Below are 25,560 nucleotides of genomic sequence, written 5' to 3' on the forward strand. Positions count from 1 at the left end.
GAAGAGGAAAGGAAAGAAAGACTTTCTAGATGCCGAGGCTCCATTTTCAGCAGCGCCATATTCGCTTTTCCTCTCGCCGCTTTTGGCTGGGTTTTGTGTGCGGCGGTGGACAGGCGCCAGCACATTTCTGCAGCTTCAGCAGCTCTGCTCAGACACCTGGGGAGGGCCGCAGGGCCCGGGCGGGGGACGCGCGCTCTTGGCCCAGGCCCGGGCGCGGCCCCCTCCCCGGCCTGGCGGTTCCTGCGCAGCGCCAGCCCCGCGCTCCTCTAGGCTGCAAAGGGGGCCTCCGACTCGGGCCCGGCCCGGAGGGGACACCTCACTCGGGGCCCTGCGGCAGCCCCCAGGGGACGCGGGCCCTCTAGTTTCGCCCACGGTGTGGCTGGGCACGCGTGCCAAGGGGATGCGTAACCGAGAACCGAAAAAGACGAACTTAACCTTCGGGGAGGAGGAAAGGGCGCACGCTGGGGGTACCCGGGCTTGGGGGCGCTCCTGGAAGTGACGGGGTCACCTCCACCTGCGCGGGGCCACTCGCTGGGAGCCGGCGATCGATGCCCGCCGCGGCGCCTGGCCCAGGCCCCCAGGCCTCTCGCGGCTCCCGGAAAAACGTCCGAGGTCGGGGCTCGGCCGGGAGCCCCAAGCGGGTCCCCTGGCCTCGGGGCGCCAGTCCGGGAGGCGGCCGGAACTCCGGTCTTCGCGGTTCTCAGCGACATTAGGCGCGGCCCGTGTCTGAAAGCTCCTCGGGGTTACGTCCTGGGGCGACTGGAGGCGGCTCACCACTCAGAAAGTCGGGGCTTCTCGCCCCGGATCCCCACCGCTGGCGTCTGTCGAATCCCCATCTCGGTCCTCGGGTAGAGGCGCAAGCGCGCCCCAAGACCATTCTCTTCGCGCCCACCCCCGTTATTCTTCACTTGCACTTGACATCGTTCTTCACTCAAGGTTAGGTCCTCGCTAGTGCCCGAGAAGCCCCTGGGTCCCCAGTGCCCTCAGTCCCGCAGCGTAGGGAGCAGCCGGCCCGGGAGACAAGGAGGCCACGGCCATGGAGGCCCCAGGCCCGGAGTCCCCGCGCCGTCGGGTTTTGAGCTGCGCGGCTGGCCAGGACCGCCGGCTCTTTCTCTGTCCCGGTCCTCCGCTCGCAGCCCCGCAGAGGTGACGGTAGCTGGAGGCTGGAAGCGACGGTTTCCTCGGGCCGGTGGAGGGGAACATGTCAGGGTCACAGCGAAGGAAACCGAGACCCACAGGGGTCCCCGGGCGTCCCGGACGCGTCGCTGGTTTTGCTCCTAGAAGGAAAGGCCTTCCCGCTTGTGTTCCACCGGCTCACCAGGTCCTCCCTTCCTGGCCAACTCTAACTTCAGCTTTGTGCGTGTCACCCGGCCCCGGGATAATCGGATCCTCCCAGACCCGGGAATCCATCAGAAGCGCTACCCGTACTTGGCGCCCTGAAAGTTCCCCAAGCGCAGCGGCCGCGCCCTCGAGTGCATCCACTCCGCGAGCCACGGGCGGCGCCTGCCCACCCGCGGCTCGGCTTTGCGTGTTGTAAGCCGACTATTCTATCACCATTGCAGGATAAGCTGGCCTTTAAATTTTCAAAGAACATTTAGGTTATTTTCAACAGTTCGTGCTTTTTATATCTGTCTTTTCAGACTGCAGATTTCCACAAGGAGAAATGTATCTTTCCTAGACGGCAAAAAGCAGGTTTATTTTCCTTTTTAAAAAGTTGCCTTAAAACGCCTATCTCATGGTACTTGGGGATTAAACTGTTTCCCCTAAGAGAAAGTTCAACGGCTAAGCTCAAACGTTAGTCTTGACACCTTTAGTTAAGATGATCCTTTCCCAGTGTTGTTAGTGAAATGTTAAAATCAAAATTTCAAAATGAAGTAGCTGTTTTATGGCTCTAGAACATTACAGAAATTTAAGAACTAAAAATATTGACAAGGTGCAAGGCCTAGTTCACAAATAACATTCCAGCTTCTGTTTCTGTGAGAGTTCTTTTTTAAGGCTATGAAAGATTTTTGAAGTTAAAGTATTCATAGCTGGAACAGACATTTATCATTTGACAACATATGAAATTTTAAATTGTGCATTGTAAGTCTCATGTTTATGTTACGTTTCTTGGATATACCCCATGGCATTTTGTGCTTCCCTCTTTTATGGGAAAGCGTACAATTAACTACCAGGTTTTTTTTTTAAATTTAATCAGGATTAGATTTAAAAAAAAAAAAAAACCCTAAAGTTACTTAGAAAAAGATATTTTATGGCAGCCAAATACAAAAATGAATAAAGCTTAAAGTAAGTTATTTTCTCATCTCTGAAGGATGGCTTCCTTCTGAAGTAAAAATTGGGAGTTGTACTTTAGTAGGTGTTTGGTAGGTGTTCTTATCCACTCAACTCTAGCCACTGCATGCAACTGATTAGGTATTAAGGCCTACTTAAAAAAAAAAATCATTGTGAAGCATTTATTAAACCCTAGAAAGAACATGTTTCTTTTCATGAGGCCATGTACTGATCAACTTTCAATGCAGAGCAAAGATCAATGGGTGCCTCTTTTAGCATTTCAGGTGTTAAATATTGCTAGGTAATATGGAATTCAAAAAGAAAATCATCTCTATTTGATAGATTTGTAATGTAAAAGAAGGCATACAATCAGAGTCTTGGAATTCAGATGCAGAATGTTAAATACAGCTCTTATGTTTTATTCAAAATCCATTTAGAAAGGAAATATAAATGACCTTCATAGCAAGTTTTTGGAAAGATAATACTTAGGAATAGCAAAAAGCTAGTTCACAAATGTCCAGTATTTGATAGTCAATATATAACACACAGAGTCTTTACAGAACTATATACTTATTTTTAATAATGCCTGTTGGTATATTTTAAATGGTCCTTATTTGTATTATAAATACCTCAAATTTCAATTATCCGCAGTTTTTACATTTTTGAAGTACATTTTCTTAAATCCCAGATTTTGTTATATGTTAGCACATGGAATACATACAGGTATTTCATTCTAACAGAATGAAAATGTAAATATCTAAAATAAGGTATGTATCATACTATCATAGGAATCAGCAAAGAAAATCATTTCACTATAATTCTATTGGCATTTTAAGAACATTCAATGGAAAACATAAATTTCCAATTTATTAAGACCTTATTTTTGTACCTAATTATTAAAGAGTAATACCATCTGTGTTCTCTAACAGCCCCTTCCTAATCCATTGCTTTATTAAATACTCTTCTGATTATGTCTAATTGATACCAAGCATTATCAAACACTTAAATAATGAAATGAAATATTTTCATTTCCCTTTTTGTTTATGCTGTTTCTTAATTGTTTTATGAGAAATTGATATAGTTCAAAGATAACAAATTTAAATCTAAAATTAAGATGAACACTTGCATTCATTTATTAAATACATAAAATTCATAGAGGTCCAAGGTCACATGAGCAATTAGTGTGTTGAAAACAAATATTAATATATACAGGAAGTTCAAGGGTTTCAACTCTTTATGTTACCTGGAAATGTAGGAGTAGCATTCTCTTTTTAAATTTTTGACATTATCTCCTGCTTTAGGAGAGTTGTATATGATACCAAACATTCTGAGAGTATGTGTGGCAGTGCTGGTGGTGGTTGTAGAGGTGATGGAGTGGGGGTGGTATTAAAATCATTGTATAGCTTTTTCATCGACATCCTTGTTTGAAAACATTTTTGTTTGTTTTCAGCTAAATATCCAGCAATATGTTCAATGCCTCAGGCAATTACTTAGGTAATTGTAAAGACCTTTTAAAAGTAAACAAGCAAAAGAACACTGATCAGCCAAAATGTTATAGTTTTCATGTCACAAAAAAGAACTGTATATAAGCCATTGATTTTAAGTGGAATTAATGAAAATTCTACAAAGTACTACAGAAAAATTACATAGTCATATTGTTAAATAGGAATGTATTGCCACAATAAATGCAATATTTTTTAGAAGTCAGTAATCTTTTACAGTAGTTTCCACATTTTGTATCTAGTTTTTAATTCATCAACTTATGATAGTACAAGTGTTCCAAATTGAATTGTTTTTAAACATATGGAATGCCCAGATGATTTTTTACATGAGGAATAAGAAGAAACTATTGGAATTCTTGATTACTAATAATGGTCTCAATGATAGCAGAATTTCATTAATCAATTATATGCTCCATTTGAAGATGATAAAGCATAATTAACTTACTTGACACCAACACAAACAATGTTTTGTTTCTTCACAGAACAGGCTATGAGCTATTTTCAATTATTGCACTGAAATGCTGTCCTCTAAAATTAACAAATGAATGAAGCATTTGCAAACTGGACATTGCACTGAGAACAACGTAGAGTGAAACTATCCAGTTGTTTTTCTAATTATATTTTATCTACTTAGATAATAGGAACTAGCAATTAGTAATGATTTCTCTTTTAACTAAGCAACTTGGTGGGAAAAAACAACACCTAAAGTAATGTATTATTCTTATGAACAATGTGAAACAAAATTAATCATTTGGAATGGCATCTAGATATAGAACTTTAATTCTTAATTTAGAGTACTGAGCATAAAATACTATAGTTTTATTGAAACTTTTACCATGCTATTTCTTACAGTAAAAAAGGAAAAATAGAAATGAATATCTACATAATTAAAATAAACATTTTCTGGTTATGTGAAACAAAGGAGAGTTTTAAGGGGTGGAAGAGGAAGGTGCAGAATTCTTATCTGCCTTCCTAGCAGACAGAGTAGGCAAGTGGCTACTTGATCCAATTTCAAGGACAACTGCAAACAGTGCATCCTCCCCAAATATTTCCATCACCCATTTACTGATGCAGTCACCATTTTTATAGATTAAAAGTTTGAACCTCAATAAAATCCAAATGCTACTGAGAAAACTCACATTCTAAGCTGTTATCAATTATTTATACCTTTGAATGAGTATCAGAGCAAACGTTGCTGGAAGAAAAAGAAAGTTTCGGGACCTCGAATAATTAATATGAATGGGAGAGGAGAACTTGAGGAAGGATGTGCAGAGAAACAGCTGAATTGCTGAGCAACAGAGAGAAACGTTTTTGTGTAGTTTTACCTGGTCTAAATTAACTAACTAGATAATGCCCTATTTTAACATTAACATTTAATGATGCATAACACACTTCATTTCATACTGTTCCCTATAGCTGGGCAATGATTACTCCAAGGTGTAATGGAAAACATGAATTAATTAGAGATTTCAGGTACAAATGTGACATGAATGTAAAATATACAGATCATTAAAATCATGTCTATAAAATAGAAATTAAAATATGAGTTTTGTAATGTATTTGAGAACCAGATAATTTATCTATCCACATAAATCAAACTAACCATATTATTGCCATATTTCAGCTTTGCTATGAATTGTGTTAATAAATATCATGACTAAATACTATCTCCTAAAGCATTTTGTAATAGATGTAAGGGTTTTTTCCCCTTTTGGTTATAGTAATAATAAATTTTCACATTGTGTGGAAATCAAGATCAACTGTTAAGATAGCCAAGCAATCATGTTACTTCAAACGTAACTTCAAACGTAAAGTAGGCTCAGATTTATTTTTTCCTAACAAACTCGTTCTAGTCCACTCAAGATTCTATCCAAAAAGCAGTATTTAGCACTTTTCAGGCTAATTCCAAACAAACGAAGATTAACAGATCATCAGTTTAGCTTCACACATGAAATTGAAAAATGAATTGCTGGTCAAAATGCTAGTAACAAAAATGTGAAATTTATATGTGTTCCTTTTTCCTAAATATTGAAAAAATATCAACTAATCATCAGGTTTGCCAAAACAAAAAAAATTTGAAATATAATTCCTAGTTAATTGGTTTACCTTTCTTTATTACTTCTCTTTGAATTCAGTAACTTATCAATGATTAAAAGTGTGCTTCAACAAGTTAATTCTTTAAGTTCAAATAACTGGAAACCATTTTCTCAATGGTGCAGCATTTCTTAATGTCAGTTCAAGATGTTTGGAGACATATTGCTGATTTTAGAAGCTGATGTGTGCTGATTTATGAAGGAATTGTTTAGCTTGTACTCTGGGCTCTGATCAAGGGAGATACACTCTCAGATACAGCCTGGCATTTAAGGGTACCTCTTTCGTAGCTGGTTATCTGCTTCCTGAGTTCAGTTGTAATAGCTTGCAAGCTTCTCCCATCCCATATGACTGGATTCTGATTTCTTATTTTCTGATAGCAGGGTAAACTTTGTTCTCCCTTATTACTAAATGTTGACTTGACAAATAAATAGACCTCCTGCATTTTAATATTTGTCTGTTTTTGAAAAGATTCTCATCTGTTTCTCTGATCACAGCCTCCCGATCCCAGTGCATGCAAACCCAGTGGCTCAGCAAACAGTCAATGCTATTTCTTCTGGTAGCGTGACCATCTGACCACCTGCCCCTCAGTAAGAATAGGGACCTGTCCTCTGTTGACAGGGTTTCCCTCTCAGCTGTGCCTGATGCCAGGCTGTCTAGGAATGGGAGTTGCAGCAGAACAGACCAGGAAAAATAGTGCCTTTGCAGTACCTCACAGTTGTGCTAGAACTTCTCTCTAGATTAAAAATGAGTAATATTTTTTCAGCTTGTTGGTTGCCAAAGATTACCTTCCACCACCAGGTTTATCTGAGAACATGGCCAATTAGTCCATCTTTTTTTTTTTTTTTTTTTTTTTTTTTGAGACAGGGTCTTGCTCTGTCACCCAGGCTGGAGTACAGTGGTGCAATCATAGCTCACTGCAGTCTGCAACCCCTGGGTTCAAGCAGTCCTCCCACATGAGCCTCCAGAGTAGTTGGGACTAGAGGCACTTGGCACTGCACCTGGCTAATTGTTTTTTGTTTAAAATTTTTTGTAGAGATGTGGGGGGTCTCGCTATGTTGCCCAGGCTGGTCTTGAACTCCTGGCCTCAAGGAATCCTTCTATCTCTATCTGCCTCCAAAAGAGCTGTGATTATAGGCATGAGCCACTGTGCCCAGCCTGGTCCATCTTCAGTTGAAAGGAAGTAGACGAACTATCTCCCGCATATTCCCATTGTCCCAGTGCTGTGCTAGCCCTGGCAATGACTGGTAACTTCTCTTCTTAGGATTGGATTTCTGGATGGTAGAATATGAACACAAGAAAGGTCTGGAGAAAGGCATCAGCATCCTTGGCCTCGTCTTGGCCTTTAGACTTAAAAACTGTAGGGAGCACTATGACTCTATCTTTACTAGTATTAGGTCCCCTAATCCTGGGCCACTGGCTTTGGCCCTGTGGCGGCTTTGGCCCTGTGGCAGCTTTTGCTGAATTGCAGCAGATCTTTGAAGCATCTCTACCAGCCACACAATTATAGAGAGCCAATGCTAGACTGTGTTTTGTATAGAAACTGAAATATGTGTTAGTGCTTTAATTTATCATCATGTTTTCTGCCACATGGATCTCTCTGTTTTTACCAATACTCAAACTACCTCTCTAAAGGATTCTTAATTAAATAAATGGGTGGCAGGGCCTAAACTTACCACTGAGTATTCTACTTCCTTGAAGATGTAGTTTGGTCCTCTTATTCTCAGATTTACCAGCTGTGATCGATTCAAATGGAGGTGTGGGGAAGACCTACTTCCTATACCTGTTTTTAAAATCTACTTTTCTAAAATGTAACATTACTTCATGTATTCCTTTTAACAAGTTGATGAGGAGGGTGTTATCAAACCTATTTTATACCAATGCAAGCATTTGTTCTCAGCTAAACTACAACTCACATTTAGCCAGGTCTTGTACAAAGTGTGCAAAGTACTTTAAATTCAAAAACTCTGGGAAGTAGGTAAACTATTAGGACATTTTACAGAGGAAGACAGGCTTGGGATCATTAATAAAGTGACAGATACTTACAGATGTTACTGATGGTCTCCATGTTGTCAAATCCAGAGGATTTTTCCCTATCATGATCTTACTTAACCACCTAGCACCAGGCAACCCTCTTTGACTGACACCACAACTGCTTGCTCTTTTTTCCTATCTCCTTGATCTTGATCTTCTTTTCTGTCTCTTATTTCTTTTCTTTTCTTTTTTTTTTTTTTTAACCAACTCTAAAGGAAGCAGCTCCTTAAGACAGTCCTGGTCTTCTTCTCTGTGTTCTCCACCCTCTTTCCATGGATGACCCCAAACATTCTCATAGCTTCTATTACAATCTGTATGCCTACAATAACAACACTTATGCCTCTTTCACAGATCTCTTCTCTGAGCATCAGTTAATGATCCAACAATCTACCTGAAGCTACAACCACTTGGTAGATGCTTCAGGAGTGTCTAAAAATCACATAATATTCCAAAGCTGAATCCTTGACCTTCTGCCTGCAATGCAGTGAATGGCATGGCATCACCCTTTATCTGGCTGTGTAAGTCAGAAACCTAGAAGTCATTCTTCTCTTTAAGATGCCTGTATCTGATCCATCAGCAAGTTCCAGCAATTTCATTCCAAAAGATCTCCTATCTTTCTAATTTTCTCTATCTTGACAGCAGCCATACATTTTTTTTTTTTTTTTTTTTTTTTTTTTTTTTTTTTTTTTGAGACAGGGTCTCAGTCTGTCGCCCAGGCTGGAGTGCAATGGCATGATCATAGCTCACTGCAGCCTTGACGTCCTGGGCTCAAGCCATCTTCCCACCTCAGCCTCCCAAGAAGCTGGGACTACAGGCATGCACCACCATGCCTGGCTAATTTTTTAATTTTTTGTCGAGACAGGGACCCACTATGTTGCCCAGGTTGACCTTGAATTCCTGGACTCAAGTGATCCTCCCACCTTGGCCTCCCAAATGCTGGAATTACAGGTGCGAACCACTGCACCTGGCCTGACAGCTGCCATATTAGTTCAAGCCAACATCAACTTTTCCAAAGGGGTCTCCCCTCTGCCTTGTCCCTGAAATCTGTTCTTCCTCAAACTATTGTAAACATTTATTCCGTTTTTTAGCTAAATTTTTATCAAAATATTACAGAATAAATTTTACAGAAAAAGTGCATAAATCATAAATATGCAGCTTGATGCTGTTTTATAACCTGGACACCCCTGTATAACCAGCAACTGGATCGTGAAATAGATCAGCACCTCAGAAGCACTCCCTCATTCTCCCTCCTAGTCATCACCCCCAAAGGTACCCACTCTTCTACCTTCTATTGCCATCAATTAGTTTGCCCATTTCTGAACATTATATAACTGGTATCAACAGTTTTTAAATACAAATTATGACACAACTGCCTAAACCTCTCAAAGGCTTTCTTTACACTGATAGTAAAGTACAAACATGTTACTGTAGTCCCAATACTACCTGTCATCTACATACTTCCTTAGGCTCACGTCCTATCATTTCTCTCCTTTTCTCAATATACTCCAGCTGACTTGTTTTGTTTTTGTTTTTGTTTTCAGGGTTTTTTTTTTTTTTTAAGTCTCCCTCTGTTGCCCAGACTAGAGTGCAATGGTGTGATCTCAGATCACTGCAACCTCCACCTCCTGGGTTCAAGCAATATCTTGTGTCTCAGCCTCCCAAGTAGCTGTGATTACAGGCACCTGCCACCACGCCCAGCTAATTTTTGTATTTTTAGTAGAGACGGGGGTTTCAGCATATTGGCCAGTCTGGTCTCGAACTCCTGACCTCAGGTGATCCACCCACCTCACCTTCCCAAAGTGCTAGGATTACAGGCATCTTGGTCTTCTTTTTATTCCTTGGATATGCTAAGAAATATCCAAATGCCTTGACACAGGGCCTTTGCATATGCTGTTTCCTCTGCTACAACGCTAGTTCCAGCATAGCTGGTTTCTTCTTGCCCTGAAATTCTCATCTTAAACATTACTGCCCCAGAGAACTTTCCAGGGCCATCATATCCCATGTACTTATCCCACCCTCCTGTCATGGGATATGGCTTCTGTGTATCAGGGATGGTTAAGTATCTTTTGTGGCTTGGCAAACAAGAGGCACAAGAAAGTTTTAGCTCCTGTGCACACATACAGTTTGTGGGGGTATTTGATTTGGTTAAATTTGGTTAACAAGAAAAGTGGAAAAATTAGAAAAGAGATGTCAAACAGAGGCCAGGTTCAATGGCTCACGCCTATAATCCCAGCACTTTGGGAGGCCAAAGTGGGAGGATGGCTTGAGGCCAGGAGTTCAAGACCAGCCGGGGCAACAAAGCAACACCTCATTGCTACAAAAAGTTTTTTAAAAAATAGCCAGGTGTGGTGGGTGTCCCTGTAGTCCCAGCTACTCGGGAGGCTGAGGCAGGAGAATGGCATGAACCTGGGAGATGGAGCTTACAGTGGGCCGAGATCACACCACTGCACTCCAGCCTGGGCGACAGAGCAAGGAGCAAGACTCCGTCTCCAAAAAAAAAAAAAAAGAGAGAGATGTGCTGTTGGAAGTCCTGGTTTACTCTCCTCCACCTCACACAACATGGGCCCAGGCCTGGGGAGGAAGGCTGCAAAGGTATCTTCCTTAGAAATCGTTCCTTAGTTTCACAGAATGCTTCAGTTTCAGTGGGATTTTTGAATGAAATGCCTCAAATAGAATTTAGGTTTCCCCTTGGAGAAAATAATGTCTGAGGTCTGAGGAGGTGGCTCACACCTGTAATCCCAACACTTTGGGAGGCCAAGGAGGGAGGATCGCCTGAGATCAGGAGTTTGAGACCAGCCTGGGCAACATAGTGAGACACCATCTCTACAAAAATTTTAAAAATTAGCTGAGCATGGTGGTATGCACCTGTAGTCCCAGCTACTTGGGAGGTTAATGTGGGAGGATCGTTAGAGCCTGGGAGGTCGAGGCTGCAATGTGCCATGATTGCACCACTACACTCAAGCCTGGGCAACAGAACAAACCCTGTTGAAGGAAGGAAGGAAGGAAGGAAGGAAGGAAGGAAGATAATGTAATGCCTGGGATTATTCATATGAAAGTATTCCATGAGCCCCAAAGACTTGCTGTCATGTAGCATAAGCTTGGAGAGAACACAAAAGTATAATTATTTGTATTTACAGTATAAAAGGTAGTAGAATTTGTTCCTGTTTGGGGTTTTGGTTGGGCTGTTTTTGCTGTAAAAGGCAGAGCCTGGCTCTAGTTCCCTCAGCTCACTGAGGTATGAGTTTACAGGGGACAGAGGCCATGTTGGCTTTGTCTGTCCTTGAAGTTCTTCCAGATGGATTCGCTGACTCCCTGGCTATCACTGGTGTTGGCTACTGAGGCTCATCTTGCCACTGCTGCAACCTGGGCTTCCTCCTCCTGCCACCCAGTGCTGGGCAGGAGAAGAGGCACTTGGAAGGAATATTCTACCATCAGAGACCATGGCCTGGCTCTACTCCAGGCTGGAGTGCAGGGGTGCAATCACAGCTCGCTGCAGCCTCGATCACCTGGACCCACACTGTCTTCCCACTTCTGCCTCCTGAGTCACTGGGACCACAAGTGCACACCACCACACCTGGGCTGCTTTTTAAATTTTTTGTAGAGACAGGGTCTCACTATGTTGCTAGCCTGGTCTCAAACTCCTGGGCTCAAGCGATCTGCCGGCGTCAGCCTCCTGAGTAGCTGGGACTATAGGTGTATGCCACCATGCCAGGCTTACCTCATATCTTTCAAGTTTCACCTTCTGCTGAGGACTGCTTCATTCACGTAAGTTTTTTATATCAATTTTCTGACAGGGGGTAAGGAGAGGGATTTCAATGGCCCGTTTACCCTTCCAAGCCTACTCATGCCAATCTATGAATGTATTGTCCTTCCAGCTGGGGCTGGGACAGGGGATGACGAGGCCATGCAATATGTGTACCCTTTCAGGAGGTACGGGGGGTGATGCATCTTCTTTAGAAGCAACTGTGGTTATAGCAGGCAATGTATTTGACATTCCTAGTTTATTCTCATCAACAAAAGTAAAGCCCTAGCAATGTAAGAATAGATACGAAATATATACAGTCATGTAGCTTTTTTACTCGATATTTTTAAATATCGAAGTGCTAGGATTATAGAATATATTATAGAATATATAGATATAGATAGATACATAGATAGATGGATATGGGCTAGATGCAGTGGCTCATGCTTATAATTCGAGCACTTTGGGAGACCAAGGAGGGAGGATGGCTTGTGGCCAGGAGTTCTAGACCATCCTGGGAAACACAGTGAGACCCCCACCCCCACCACCATCTCTACAAAAATAAAATAAAATACCAAGCGTGGTGAGGCACAGCTGTAGTCCCACCTACTCAGGAGGCGGAGGCAGGAGGATTGCTTCAGCCCAGGAGGTCGAGGCTGCCATGAGCTATGATTGCACCACTGCACTCCAGCTGGGCTACAAGTGAGACCTTATCTCTAAAAAAAATTTTTCATTGAAAAAAGAAGATATTCTTTTTTAAAAAATAGCTCTGATTTGAAATGCTTATTTGATCCAGCTATGGAGCATTATTTACTGACTCAAGAAGTTAATATATTCTATAGAAGTATTAGTATTTTAATAGTCTATTCCTGCAAGCAGTAAAAACCAGAACATAATAGTTTGGTTTTGTACACCTGGACTTTGACGGAAAAGAGGCTTGGGAGATGAGAAGGCATGGAGAGGCTGCTATATGTTCCAGCTGCAGTGTCCAGAATAGATGTTAGGAATTTCCAACTGTCTTCTGCATTATTTAACATGAATCTAACCCAACTTTTCCTTTGGCTCAATGGAAAACAGGTTTCAAGGGAGCAACAAAGTGTTTTTATCTTCCTTAGGTATTTCTGCAGCAGTGAGAGTAGGAATTTTCCCGCCTTCTGAATTAAAACAAGATTACACATTTCCATTATTCATATCTAGCAAAAAACATAGATGACATCCTTGATTTCTTCCATTCCCTTCTCTCCTGTTTTCAGCCAACCCATCATCAAGTCCTGATGGTTCTACTTCCAAAACATATCCTGAGTCTGACTGTGTCTCTGCATCTTCACAGCTAATACCTCTGTCCTAGCCTGGCTGCTGCAACAGGCTCTAGATTAGGAATGCATCCAGCAGCAAACAGAAAGTTCAACTCTGGCTGTTTTAACAAATAAATGTTTATTCGTCTCAAATAAAAATAGTCCAAGGGAAGTCAATCCAGGTCTGGAGCAATGGCTCAACAATGCTATTGGGGACCCAGCTCTGTCTTTCCTATTATCCTTAATGTGTTGACTTTTGTTCTCATACTTGTCACCTCACAGTCTCCATGTGGCTGCTACATAGCCAGGCATTGCATTTGGGCTCCAGATAGGAAGAAGGGTAAGGGCAGAGAATGATTTCCTTCAGAAATTATTTTCTGTCTATTCAGGAAGGGAAGCCCTTGCCAGAATATACCAACTCACATCTCATCAGCCAGAATTGGGTCCGAACCAATTCTTAGACCAACCAATATCCAAAGAACTAAAATTACTGGGGTGGTGAGATGGTTTGGCTGTGTCCCCACCCAAATCTCATCTTGAGTTTTAGCTCCCACAATTCCCACGTCATGGGAGGTACCCAGTGGAAGGTAATTGAATCATAGGGTCAGGTCTTTCTCATGCTGTTCTCAAGATCGTGAATAAGTCTTCTGAGATCTGATGGTTTATTTATAAAGAGGAGTTCCCCTGCAAAAGTTCTCTCTCTTTGCCTGTTGCCATCCATGTAAGATGTGACTTGCTCCTCCTTGCCTTCTGCCATGATTGTGAGGTCTCCCCAGCCATGCCAAACTGTGAGTCCATTAAACCTCTTTCCTTTATAAATTATCTAGTCTTGGTTATGTCTTTATCAGCAGCATAACAACAGACTAATACAGGTGGGATATAGTAGACTCATTACACAATATCTCCCCCAGCCTTCTTCTACTGTGCCTTCCTGTACTGAGAAGCTAAAAACTACTTTTCCCAGGTTCCCCTGCAGCTAGGGAATGGAGCAGAGTGGGGAGAAAGGTAGGGTACACCTGTCTATTTTGTTGATGTCAATTAGCAGAGGTAGGGTGGTTCTGGAGTGATTAAATAGGTACTTCTTTACCTCTTCTTTGTAAAATGATTTGAGTCATTATTAACTTGATTAAATTTGTCACATTTTGGCTTTTGTCTCCTGCTATTTCAATAAAAACTGTTGCGAAATTAAGTAACCCTCAATAGAGCTCTTCATAGCATATATGGTTGATGAGTGGCACCTGAAGCAAGATAAATTTCTTTGGTCTCAGAACCGCAAATTACCAGGCTTCTTTCTCCAAGGGCACAGCTGCTGCTGCTGGTAATGGTGGTGGTGTGTGTGTGATTTCTCTAAATCACCTAGGCACTGAGAATTACAACTGATGGTGTTTTCTTCCCTCTTGACCCTTAAGAAGTTTTAAGGCAAATGCATGCTTTTCTCCTGAAAGTATAGTCTTCTTTGTATATATTTTGTGTGACAACCTCTCTTCTGATTCTGTCTTTTCTACTCTTATTTCCCTTTTTCTTGGTTCCCTTACTTATTTTTATTTCACTTTGTTGCATATGTTTTTTCCACATGGCAGAAACCCTTTCTGGAAATAGATAGGATTATAAGACTATGTCTGCTAAAGGAGAAAAACTATTAAGAAAAGACATCTGGCTTCCTTTCCAACTTGGGCCTGGCAGAATGGCTCCTGAAAAGAAGGGTGGAAAGAAGAAAGGCTGTTCTGCCATCAACAAGGTGGTGACCCAGGAATACACCATCAACATTCAGAAATGCATCCATGGAGTAGGCGTCAAGAAGTGTGTCCCTTGGGCATTCAAAGAGCTCTGGAAATTTGCTGTGAAGGAGGTGGGAACTCCAGATGTGCGTGTTGATACCAGGCTTGACAAAGCTGTCTAGGCTAAAGGAATAAGGGTGTCCCATACCCATCCATGTGTGGTTATCCAGAAAACATAATGAGGATGAAGATTCACCAAATAAGTTCTATACTTCGGTTACCTATGCACCTGTTACCACTTTCAAAAATCTACAGACAGGCAGGATATGGTGGTCATGCCTATAATCCTAGCACTTTGGGAGGTTGAGGCAGGCAGATCACTTGAGCTCAAGAGTTTGAGACCAGCTTGGGCAACATGGTGAAACCTCGCCTCTACAAAACAACACAAAAAATGCCGGGCGTGGTGAAACCCCATCTCTACTAAAAATACAGAAAAATTAGCCAGGCGTGGTGGCCCATGCCTTTAATCCCAGCTACTTGGGAGGCTGAGGCAGTAGAGTTGCTTGAACCTGGGAGGCGGAGGTTGCAGTGAGCAGAGATTGCGCCACTGCACTCCAGCCTGGGCAACAGAGTGAGACTCCATCTCAAAAAAAAGAAGAAAAAAAAGCCAGGTGTGGTGGCTCACACCTGTAATCCCAGCATTTTGGGAGGCCAAGGCGGGTGGATCACCTGAGGTCAGGAGTTCAAGAGCAGCCTGGCCAACATGGTGAAACCCCACCTCTACTAAAAATACAAAAATTAGCTGAGTGTGGTGGCATGCATCTGTAATCCCAGCTACCTGGGAGGCTGAGGCAGAAGAATCACTTTAACCCAGGAGATGGAGGTTGCAGTGAGCCAAGATCACACCACTGCATTCCAGCCTGGGTGACAGAGCAAGACTCTGTCTCAAAAAAAAAAACCAAACACACACACACACACACACACACACACACAAAATTAGCTGGGCATGGTGGCACACGCCTGTGGTCCCAGCTACTCTGGAGGCTAAAGTAAGAGAATTGTTTCAGATTGGGAGGTCAAGCCTGCAGTGAGCCGAGATGGCACCACTGCACTCCAGCCTGGGCGACAGAGCCATATCCTGCCTCAAGAAAAAAAAATATATATATATAGTCAATATGGATGAGAACTAAGCACTGATTGTCGAATACATGAAATAAAATTATAAAACCACAAAAAAGTAAAGACGTGTGAGCTCCCAAATTAGAAAAACTACCACTAATGCTACATATCATTAGTAAAAATTGGGGAATAGACACTTTATGGCTATAAAATAATGTTAGTAGAATATCTTAAGTTGGTCTCAGACATGAATGTCTACTTTCTTTCTCAAAAAACAAACAAACAAACAAACAAAAATACAGACTTTCCTCCATATGCTTGCCATAAGCTATGAACAGGATGAATGTAAAAGATGGTCAGTATTGGCCTTAAACCATATTACTATAGTGAGAAAGACTCCACACATCACAGAATTTAACTGGACATGTTTGCACCAACACTTTAAAGAAGATAAATGCATATAGAAATGTTCCGAACACTGGTAGACAGCACGGCCAGGTGAGAAACCCACACCCAAATGACAGCAGTGACATCTGAGATGATTTAGAGTGGGACCACAAACTAGATTGTGGAGCGATGTGTGGGCAGCAGGGAGTGGTTGCACACAGCCCTGCTCTGACTGCAGCGTCCTGGCCCCAAGCAGAAGCTTCCCAGGCTGCCATATTTTTAAAACTGGATGAGATTCCTTTACAGCATTTGAAGGATTCTGCTGTTGTCAAGCCAGTTAAAAATGTGATTGGCCATCCAATCAACAAATTCAAAAGCACACAAATGTCTGTTTTATGAAATGCAATAAGACGCAATGATTCAGCCTCTTGGCTTTCTAATCAGAGCAAAATTTTTACCCCAAATAATAATTAACCTGCTTCATCAAGTTTGTTTACTAAACACAGTTCCTCCAAAAGGTTTCTGTTTCCCATTCCACTCCCAGTTCAAGTTCACTCTCAAATGCATTTATTAGCATTCAGTCCATTCAAAAGAGTGAGCTGAAGGCCATTTAAGAGGCATTCTCTTAAACTGAGAAAATCTAAATTTTGAGTAAAGGAGAATTATTGAATAAGGGAGTAACCTGTTGGAGACTTCCCTCCTTAAAATCAGTCCTTGCTTCTCCAACGCATTCAGAATAAATTCCAAAACCCGGCTGGGCATGGTGGCTCACGCCTGTAATCCCAGCACTTTGGGAGGCTGAGGCAGGCGGATCATGAGGTCAGGAGTTCGAGACCAGCCAGTTTGAGACCAGCCTGGCCAACATGGTGAAACCCCATCTCTACTAAAACTACAAAAATTAGCCGGGCATGCCTGTAATCCCAGCTACTCAGGACGCTGAGACAGGAGAATCGTTTGAACCCAGGAGGTGGAGGTTGCAGTGAGCTGAGATCACGCCACTGCACTCCAGCCTGGATGGCAGAGCAAGACTCCATCTCGAAAATAATAATAAAATAAAATCCAAAACCCTTGGTGTGGCATACATGATTTTTTATTATCTGAACCCTGTTCTTCTCCCTAGCTGTATCTCTGGTCACTCCTCATTGCCCTACAAGATGGGACCATACTGAATTACATGTGCTCCATAAATACGCCTCACACTCTTTTGCCTCTAGGTATCTACACAGTAACCCCAGAACTGTAGCCTACCTCCTCTGTCCACTTTTCTTGCCTGACGATTGAGGCCCATGATCTTCACCTCCACCAGGGAACCTTCTTTCACCCCTATTTTTCTGGTAACTCATTGTATCCCATACTCAGTTGTACTCCTTAAGCTGTCCTAAAGTTGTCTGTGTACTCTTCCGGCTCCAACTGTAAGTTCCTTAAAAGCAAGGATTGTGTTATGTTTATCACTACATCTCTAGCACCCAAAAGAGTCCCTGGAACACAGGAGGTGCTAGATACATATTTGTTGAATGAATGAAAGCTATTATTCTGAAGGAAACAATATACTTGCATAAATAGTTTTGTTGTATTTGGGGAAGAAAGCATTAATTTATGGACACAATTTATGTCTTATCAATATTCAGGTTTCTTAAAAAGTACCTAAAAAGTATCATGCAAGTTGGTAGTCCTACTACTTGCATTTTTATCCCATGTCAAATTTATGAAAACTTCATCATAGCTTAAATGAGAAATGTGTAAATCAAAATATTCTTTTAAAGAATAAAAATGCTTTCTAAATAGAGCTCGCTATTAAGTTAAAACTTGAAACAACTCTTAGTCATAGTTCCCTGTAGAATAGGAGACTAGCCGGGTGCAGTGGCTCACAGCTGTAATCCCAGCACTTTGGGAGGCCAAGGCAGGTAGATCTCTTGAGGTCAGGAGTTCCAGACCAGCTTGGCCAACGTGGTGAAACCCCATCTCTACTAAAAATACAAAAATTAGTGGGGCATGGTGGCGCACTTCTGTAATTCCAGCTACTCGGGAGGCTGAAGCAGGAGAATCACTTGAACCCAGGAGGTGGAGGTTGCAGTGAGCCGAATTCACACCACTTCACTCCAGCCTGGGCGGCAGAGCAAGACTCCATCTCAAAAAAAAAAAAAAGCAAACTTGTTGTATTTTTATTTTCTAAAGAGTGAAGGGCTCTTTTGCAAGCTGAGAAGAAAAATATCAAGAATAAAAGCTGTCAGTCTCTTCTCTGACCTGATGGTGATAATAATGATGATGATAATAATTTGTCATTGTTAAATGTGTACTAGATACCAGGCACTTTAAATTACTGAATTACTTCATTCAGTTCTTACAACAGTACTACGATTACCTTCATTTAAAGATGAAAAAATAAGTTTTGGAGAAAAGATTCATGCACCTGTGCACACTCAGTAACTAGTAGACTCAAGATTGAAGCCCAGGCAGTCTGACATCAGAGCTTAGATCTTTACTGACTTCTGGAAAATGAAATCTCACATTAAGAAACATAAGATGCTGGCTGGTGCAGTGGCTCATGCCTGTAATCCCAACACTTTGAGAGACCAAGGTGGGAGGATTGTTTGAGACCAGGAGTTTGAAACCAGCCTGGGCAACATAGCGAAACCCCATGTCTACCAAAAATAAAAATAAAAATGTTAGCCAGGCATGGTGGCGTGCACACTTCTGTAGTCCCAACTACCTGAGAGGCTGAGGCAGAAGGATGACTTGAGCCCAGGAGTTAGAGGCTGCAGTGAGCCCTGATTGTGCCACTGCACTCCAGCGGCCTGGGTGACAGAGTAAGACCCTGTCTAAAAAAAAAAAAAAAAAAAAGAGCTACGTCTGAGTTTTGGTGAACTCCTACTCTATACATTATATAACATTACCAGTTATTGAGTAGAACATGGTCTAAAACTGGGTTTTCTGGGCTTCCATTCAATGGGTTTTAGTTATGAAAGTATTAGAAATTATGTTCTATATTGTTTATCTACTGCTGCAAAACAAGTTACCTCCAAACTGTAGCAGCTTAAAACGACATTCTTTATCTCCCAGCTTTTGAGACTGGGGACTCTGGGGGCTGCATAACCAGGAGGGCAGTTCTGGCCCAGAATCTTCCATGAGGTTACAGTCAAGCTGATGACCAAGTCTATTTCAAGGGTCTACTGGTGCTCAACGACTCCCTCGTGCAGGTGTTGGGAGGCCTCCATTACTTATGGGATGCTGGGTTGGGGCCCCAAATTAATCAGAGAGGAAGACTTCCCTGAGTTCGTTACAGCACAGTCCTCTCCATAAGGCAGCTCACAACATGGAGGCTGGTTTTCCTCTGAGTGATCCTTGAGGCAGCCAGAGACTGGGCAGCCAAAGGGAAGGAAGCAGCAGTTTTGTAAACCAGTCTCTGAAGGGATGCTTCATGGCTTCTGCTCTGTTTTAGTCATTAGAACTGAGTCACAAAGTCCTGCCCCGACTCAGGGGATTTTGCAAAGGCATGACTACCAGAAGATGAGGGTTACAGGGAGCCATCCTAGAGGTTGCCTACCACACATGCTCTTTTTATTGAAACAGGGTCTCTCTCTGTCGCCCAAGCTGGAGTGCGGTGGCTCAATCATAGCTCACTCACGGCAGCTTCCAACTTCTGGGCTCAAGCGACCCTCTTGCCTCAGCCTCCCAAAGTGCTGGGATTACAGGCATGAGCCACTGCACCTGGCCCCCCACATGCTTTAATATGCTAAGAAGAGAGGAATGTCTTAGTTTCATCCCTAAGTTCTAGGTTTGCATTTGTTAGTGTTGGCTTTTTCTCTTTAATCAAATGATTAAAAGATTAGAGCCGGGCATGGTGGCTCACGCCTGTAATCCCAGCACTTTGGGAGGCCAAGGTGAGGTCAAGAGTTGGAGACCAGCCTGGCCACAAGGTGAAACCCCATCTCTACTAAAAATACAAAAATTAGCCAGGCGTGGTGGCACACACCTGTAATCCCAGCTACTTCGGAGGCTGAGGCAGGAGAACTGCTTGAACCTGGAGGCAGAGGTTGTAGCGAGCCAAGATTGCACCACTGCACTCTAGCCTGGGCAACAGAGTCTTGCTAAAAATAAAATAAAATAAAAATTCGATAGACTTCAAAGATAAATCTTACCTAACGAAAGAACCCTTTAACTAGAAGACAAGACTGAAAAGTAAGTAAAATTTAAAATATTTTCAATTCACCGTTACATCACAACACTAGTAAATTTCTTCACAAATACTACATTCTATCCTGCCCGCCCTCCTTTTTTTTTGTTTTGTTTTTGTTTCTGTAAAGACAGGGTCTCACTATTTGCCCAGGCTGGTCTAGAACTCCTGGCCTTGAACTATTCTTCCGCCTTGGCTTCCCAAATCGCTGGGATTACAGATATGAGCCATTGCACCCAGCCCCACTGCACCCAGCCCCATTCTCTCCTCATACAGTTCAAATGTAGGTCCAAGCTATATTGGGTCCCAATATAGCTTGCACTATATAAGAAATAAGCAAAGAGCACTTTAAAATAACTGTAGGGTGTCAATTCCTGGCTACAATTGGATGTCTCTCATACTTCTACTTTATGTCTGACTAATTTCTGAAATCAGTATGACAAGTATCAAGGCAGAGACTCCTTCAGAACAATCTCAGAAACATATTTAAGATAAATTTGAGAATAGGAGTGTTACGGTCTTACACAATACTATTAATCCTTTTAAAGGTATTTTAAATTAGCTGTTGTAAAGATAAGAGAAATATACACTTTAAACCTAGTGGTTAAAATGAAATGGTGATGTTTCCAAATTTTAAATCATTTTGAAATGTCACATATTTTCATGCTTGGAAACCCAGTCTCTGTAACTTACGATGACATTATCAGAATAAGTAATCTTTTGTTCTGCAAGTTTATTAATGACCATAACCAAAAACCTTAAAATTCTGATCTGGAATAGCATGAGTCTCATTCATAAGTGTGGATGTATGAGTTCGTATAAGGGGCTATAAGAGGTTTGCCCGTGACATTTTTTTTTAATCGTGCCACTCATGCCAGGCTGGAGTGAGTGGCACAATCTCGGCTCACTGCAACCTCCAACTCCTTGGTTGAAGCGATTCTCCTGCCTCTGCCTCCCGAGTAGCTGGGATGACAGGCACGTGCCACCACACCCAGCTAATTTTTGTATTTTTAGTAGAGACGAGGTTTCACCTTGTTGGCCAGGATGGTCTCGATCTCCTGACCTCATGATCTGCCCGCCTTGGCCTTCCAAAGTGCTAGGATTACAGGCGTGAGCCACTGCGCCCGGCCAGCTCTTGATTTATTATAAGGTGAAAATTATACATGCTTCTGAATTTTTTCTAATTAATCAGTTAGTCATTATTATCAACTGACATGTAAGTTTAACCCATGAACCCTAAAGTCAAAAAATAGTTCTTTTCTTTTTCCTATTGCAGAAAATTTGTTAGCATAATTTTTTCCAATTGTGAAATTCTTAACAGTATTGTAAACTTTGTAAACATGTTGCAACTCCAGAATCTAATGCTGCACCTAGAACACAGTAAGCTTTTCTAACTTCATCTGTGACCTCCAGAAATCAAACCTGAACTAAGGCTTTTCCAGGCTGATAAAAATTTGCCATTTTTATAATAATATTTTTATGATGATAATAGAAATTTAGACTTAGTTTTGACTTTAGCAGGAAAAGAAAATATTCTCTTCCTTATGTCACCTAATTAGATAGTCATCTTGTATAAAAGCTATGAAAGTTTTACAATACTATTTGGAAAAACAAAAAGAATTACATGTTGAACACTTTTATTGCTTTTAATATCTAGTCATGTGAAGTCTCATTAATTTACATCTTGTGAATTTTGAGTTTGCTATAATTGTTATCATAAATGTATTTTCACCTTTCTTTCTTTTTTTTTTTTTTGAGATGGATTCTCACTCTATCGCCCAGGCTGGAGTGCAGTGTCATAATCTTGGCTCACTACAGCCTCTGCCTCCCAGGTTCAAGCAATTCTCCTGCCTCAGCCTCCCAAGCAGCTGGGATTACAGGCACCCATCAACACACCCAGCTAATTTTTATATTTTTAGTAGAGACAAGGTTTCTGTCTAGGCTGTTTCATCTGGCCTATTTTCACCTTTCAATTATCTATTAAAAGGGCTTATAACTATTCCTTACATATAAATTAGATTCCACATAAAAATGTTTTTAGGCTGGGCATGGTGGCTCATGCCTGTAATCCCAGCACTTTGGGAGGCTGAGGCGGGTGGATGGCTTGAGCCCAGGAGTTCAAGACCAGCATGGGCAACATGGCCAAATCTCATCTCTAAAAAATACCAAAAAAAAAAAAAAAAAAAATAGCTGGACATGGTGGCACGTGCCTGTAGTCCCAGCTAGTGGGGAAGCTGAAATGGGAGGATCACTTGAGCCCCTGGAGGTCAAGTTTACAGTGAGCTGTGATCATGCCATTGCACTCCAACCTGAGTGACGGGAGTGAGACCCTGCTCAAAAATGAATAAATAAATAAATAATGTTTTTATACTTCAGATAAACTTCTTAGGACTCTTTAAGTATTTTATTCAGGAGTACCTATGCTTGCAGCATACAGTAGTCTCCAAAGGATTGCCACCAATCAATATTTATCAACTTAGCACTGAGAGAAACTATCTTAGTGAAGATGCAATTCTTTACATTGTAATTGAGTCTTGCATAGCCTTCTTCATAATTTTTTCTTCATGATTTATCTGGTTTTATTTTCTAAAAAACTTGACATTATTATTCAATAAAATATGTTAACAAAATCTGTAATTCAAAAAAGGCTTCATTTCAGACAAAAGCGGATTATTAGGCTTTTCTAAATAGTGTAAAATTAAGTTTATCAAATTGTCTTCAATTTCTAATTTTAAGCTGATTTTGTATGTTAAGTGAATTTTCAAGAAAGAGTTATCACAGTATGGTTTTGTTTTTATTTTCATTGCAGAGGGATCATATCCCCAGAAATCACTTTAAAATTGGCCAAGTGCGGTGGCTCACACCTGTAATCCCAGCACTTTGGGAGGCTGAGGCGGGGAGATAACCTGAGGTCTGGAGTTAGAAACCAGCCTGGCCAACATGGTGAAACCCCATTTCTACTAAAAACACAAAAATTAGCCGGGGTGGTGGCAGGCTTCTGTAAACCCAGCTACTAAGGAGGCTGAGGCACGAGAATCATTTGAACCCAGGTGGTGGAGGGTGCAGTGAGCCGAGATTGTGCCTCTGGACTCCAGCCTGGGTGACAGAGTGAGACTCTGTCTTAAAATAAATAAATAAATAAATATGAAAATAAAATTGAGTGATATAGGTAGACAATAGGCATTCAGTTCATTTCAAAATGATATGAAAAATAAAATTAGATGTATATGTTATGTAAACAAAAATTTAAAAAGAAATTAGTTTATATTTAACTCAGAGTTATAGAATATACTTCTGTACCCAACCAATCCATCCATCGATAAGTACCTATTGAATATCTATTATGTACCCAGCCCTTGACTAGGCTGCTATTTGGTGATTATGTAACTATAACTAATCATAATTAAATATCAGTATATAAATACATATTCCTGAATTCAAACAGCTTATAATTTAGTTAACTACAAACAATTAAACGGCAGAGATCATTTTAAATGAAATTAAATTACGAAAAGCATTGTAAATTATAAATGAAGTTTAAGAAAGCAAGCAATTAATAAGTGCCAATGTTCTACCGTAAAATTACAAGGAGTGGGTGAATTTCAAGTAGGCAGTTAAGAGATGAATAGGATTTCCGCAAGAAACTTAGAGCAAAAAGGTGGTATCAGCTGGAGGAAGAGAAAAAACAAAATAACAGGAGTGGGAGTTAACAGGGTTCACCCCCATGCAGTGAGGAGTTTAACCGGATAGGACTGAAGGTTCTTCTTGGGAGTGGTAGAAGTTACATTTCGATAGCCACAGGAGGAATTCACTGAAAAACGACGCAGAGGAATTCAGATTTGACACAGAAAGGAGTAGAGGCCCACTACAGGTTCTCAAGCAAAAGAGTAACAGTGAGAGTATATTTTAAGGAAGCTTTCCACCATTGTCTTAAATAGAAGTGTAATTAATGAAATAATTAGGAGCCTCTTATTTGGCAAAGATGTTAAAAGAAGATAGAAAAATAAAAGTAGAATCACTTAATTTGTTTGCTCAAGTTCAATTACATTCTCTTTATTCCTTCCAAAAGAATAAAGTTGGCCGGGTGCAGTGGCTCACGACTGTAATCCTAGCACTTTGGGAGGCCGAGGTGGGCAGATCATATGGTGTCAGGGGTTCGAGACCAGCCTGGCCAACATGGTGAAACCCCATCTCTACTAAAAATACAAAAATTAGCCAGGCATGGTGGCACGTGCCTGTAATCCCAGCTACTCGGGAGGCTGAGGCAGGAGAATCACTTGAACCCGGGAAGCAGAGGTTGCAGTGAGCAGAGATCCCGTGACTGTACAACAGAGCCAGACTCCATCTCAAAAAACAATAATAATAAAGATTTGAAAATAAAACATTAGAAGGAGAGCGAAGTCCAAAACAAATGGGAAGAGTGTAACAAAGGAGCTATTTCCACAATGCCATACACAAAAAATATTGATTGAGTGCCTTCTACTTGCAAAGTACTTGATATGAGGCTATGGAACATAAACCAAATCCAATTCATGTGTCCAAGGAGCTTACAAGATAGAAGTGTTAAGGAATGCGGCTTGGTGCTGTGGCTCACACCTGTAATCCCAGAACTTTGGGGAGGCCAAAGTGAAGTAGGCCAGGAGTCTAAGATCAAACTGAGGAGCACAGAGAGATCCTAACTTTACAAAATAAAATAAAATAAAAATTAAAAATTAGCTGGGTATGGGATTCCATGCCTGTAGTCCTAGCTACTCAGGCTGCTGAGACAGGAGGGTTACTTGAGCCAGGAGTTCAGGGCTGCAGTGAGGTATACATACACCACTGCACTTCAACCTCCGCGACAGGGCAAGACTCTGTCTCAAAAAAAAGTGTTAAGGAATGTATATCAGACATTTTTATAAATGTCATAAGAGAGCTGCAGGTAAAATCCTGTGAGCATTCACAGAAGAGAAAAATCACCTTTCAGGTACAGGATTCGGATCAGGTTTCATGGAAGAGGCAAAACTTTTTGTAAATCTCAAAATGGGTATGTTGTCAGAATGGAATGGCAAAAGAGCCTGGAAAAAGTAACGTTTATTCTGTGTGGTTTGTGTCTGCTAAAATTCCAGAGTTACTGTAGAGAAAGGGAGAGAATGGATTTGGGAGCCAATAGCAGTGTCTGCCACACCTGGCTCATATGTATACAGACTGCAGCAGGAAGGCAACCTCTGGCTAGGATGCACAGTAC

General features: G+C 41.6%; 1 protein-coding gene and 1 pseudogene across 13 annotated transcripts in view; one reads left to right on the forward strand and one right to left on the reverse strand.

Annotated features, from left to right (window-relative positions):
- EBLN1 (endogenous Bornavirus like nucleoprotein 1) overlaps positions 1 to 25,560 on the reverse strand; it is a 108,276-nt gene that overhangs the window by 43,860 nt on the left and 38,856 nt on the right. For 7 of the 13 annotated variants that reach the window (XR_008510323.2, XR_008510322.2, XR_008510316.2 and 4 more), the window contains one exon: positions 17,408 to 17,579. The exons of the other annotated variants lie outside the window; for them this stretch is intronic. The gene's annotated coding sequence lies outside the window, so the exon portion shown is untranslated. The remainder of the gene's footprint in view (positions 1 to 17,407; positions 17,580 to 25,560) is intronic. 13 annotated transcript variants of the gene reach the window in all.
- On the forward strand, positions 14,599 to 15,843 carry LOC112135232 (large ribosomal subunit protein eL31-like; annotated as a pseudogene).

This window comes from Pongo abelii, chromosome 8, assembly GCF_028885655.2.
Source record: "Pongo abelii isolate AG06213 chromosome 8, NHGRI_mPonAbe1-v2.0_pri, whole genome shotgun sequence".
In the NCBI taxonomy this organism is placed as follows: domain Eukaryota; kingdom Metazoa; phylum Chordata; class Mammalia; order Primates; family Hominidae; genus Pongo; species Pongo abelii.